The sequence below is a fragment of the Castanea sativa genome, chromosome 8 (assembly GCF_040712315.1).
Source record: "Castanea sativa cultivar Marrone di Chiusa Pesio chromosome 8, ASM4071231v1".
Taxonomy (NCBI): domain Eukaryota; kingdom Viridiplantae; phylum Streptophyta; class Magnoliopsida; order Fagales; family Fagaceae; genus Castanea; species Castanea sativa.
In genome coordinates, this window is record NC_134020.1 from 39231092 (window position 1) to 39233652 (window position 2561).

The following is a 2561-nucleotide window of genomic DNA, read 5'->3' on the forward strand; positions in this document are numbered from 1 at the left end:
CCTTAAGTATAAAAGGAAAAACCCTAGCCACGTTTTAATGTTGTTGTTTATGCTGTATGTGTGAATCTCTTGTGAGATCTAGAGGTGTTTGCCTTCATACATACTTAGAGTTACCAAGATCGAGATTGATGTCGAGAGCTTGGTGATCAATTCAGTTATTGCATAAAGAACTTTCAAGAAATACAAGTGGTGTACTTGTGGATGCTGTGGATCTGAGAAAGAAGTAGTCTGTGAACTCAGAGCTGTCATGTGGTCGTGGTAGTAAGTTTTCTACTCGAGGTAGCAATAGGATGTTAGTAGTCTAAGTCGCTATTGTAAAACTTCAATTCTTTCATAGTGGATCTTGTTTTACCTTGAGGATAACTAGGTTAAATCCTCCCTAGGTTTTTTACCGGTTTGGTTTTCCTGAGTTATTATATTGTGTGTTATTTATTTTTCCGCATTGCTTTACATGATATGATTTGTGTGTGTTAACCTAGATCTGAATAATTTACCTAAGTTAATTACTTGGCTAAATAACTAGGTTAATCTGTTTGTGTTTAAGGAGTCTAAAAAACATTCAAATACCATTAGTCATATATACATTTGTCACTTGTGAACCTATTAAGAACGTGTTTACTATTTCCAAAGCACAAAAACACTCCTCCAACATACCTGAGAATCTATTTCGCAGTTGCTTAATTTCATTTTTTTAGGATTGAAGAGAAAACAATTGTTAATTCCATTAATATGAGTAAGTCATGCTTCTTTTACACCATGACATACATTAAACTACATCTTATGCATAAGACACTTTATTCATTTCTTCCTTTTCTTTTTCACTAGTTTTGCCTTACCCATTTTCCAATATTTTACCCGTTTTCAAGTATTATTTTTTTTCCACGTTACCTCGGTATGAATACATTTTCAATAACGCTAAAATATTTTGCTTCACGAATATTACCTCCAGGAATGTTTGACAAAAAATACGCGCTATTGAACTCAAAATTTGTCCTCCCATTTGTATAAATGAAACTAAAATTTCTATCGATTTTAAATACAATTTAGAATAGTTAATATTTAATATTTAGGTGCTTGTAATTTCAAACTTTATGGATCCAAGGAGTAATCAAGATTTATTTATGCACTAATTGCACAACATTTGCCATGACACAATGACACGCAAAAAAAAAGAAAAAAAAAAAAAAGAAGAAACCATTTTATTTGAAAAAAAAAATATTTTTATGACATTACAGTAAGAGAAACTAGGCAAACTTTATTCAAACTATCCAGTGCTTCGCCTTCCCTGTTACATATGTATTTTCGATTGTCGAATGACTAGAATTGTTTTTGAAGATAATCAACTACACTCTTGTCCAATTGGAAGGCCTTGATGAGAACATCAGGATTGATGGGAGGATTTGATCCAAAGACTGCATTTGCTATGGTGATTAGCCCAGGATTTTGACTGCTGAGACCTGAAAAGGCCAGAGCATTGGTCTCCCCTATGTTGAATTGGAAGTGAATCAGACCAATTGGAAATACAAAGACATCTCCCTTGTTTAGAACTTTGGTGAAGAGTTTGTTTGGGTTGGATGTGACAAATCCAACTAAGAGAGTACCCTCTATGACTACCAAAAGCTCAGTGCCGCGAGGGTGAGTGTGAGGAGGATTCAGGCCATATGGTGCAAAGTCAATGCGAGCCAAAGATATGCCAAGAGTGTTGAGACCTGGAAATTTGTCGACGTTCACAAGATTGGCACTTGATCCAAGTTTATTTGTAGCTGTGTTTCCAGGAATATTGAGTCCGGAAGATTGGCACTTGATCCAAGTTTATTTGTAGCTGTGTTTCCAGGAATATTGAGTCCCGAGAAGAAAAAATTGTTGGCTACAACAGTTGCTGGGTCCTTGCAAAATTGTCCATTCACAAACACTGCACAAAGAAAAGTTTGTTATTATCACAAATAAGACAGTTCTGTAACAATGGACAATAGCATGTCAAGTAGGAAAAAATAAAATCTAATGCAGATCATATAACCGTAAGGCATAATTTCATTAATGTGCAAAACTTCATTATAATGATCTCGGAAGAACGTAGATGATGATAATACTACTAAGTACTGCTAATTATAAGGAGAGTGCATGCATGTACATACCGGCAGAATCGGTGTTGTTAATTGCGACACAAAATGTCTTGCAAAGGACTAGGGTCATAAGCTGAAACAAGGGTGGTTGCCAAAGCCAGAATGGCCACAATTACAACTTTCATCATATTTGAGGTTCTCTCTTGTTGTGTAGTATTTTGCGTATTCTTGCTTTGGTGAGGGATGGGAAACATTGCATATGGTAATGCCTATTTATTGAGAGGAGTCACTGAAGCGGTCCATGTTTTTGCAAAAATGAAGCATATAACTTGGTAGTTCTACAACTGTTATAATATTTTTTAATTTAATGGATGAACCATTCTTTAACCACTACTTGTCGTGTACTGCATAGTTTGAAAACCAATCAACTGGGACCTCTTCAATGCCATTGTGCAATTTTAATGTTGTCCAATCCGATTCTATCAAAAATAATGTTTG

The 2561-nt window shown here is 35.1% G+C and overlaps 1 pseudogene; it reads right to left on the reverse strand.

Moving 5' to 3' along the window:
- Positions 1-1317: 1317 nt before the first annotated feature.
- Positions 1318-2289, reverse strand: LOC142605719 (germin-like protein subfamily 1 member 7; annotated as a pseudogene).
- Between the last annotated feature and the right edge of the window lie 272 nt (positions 2290-2561).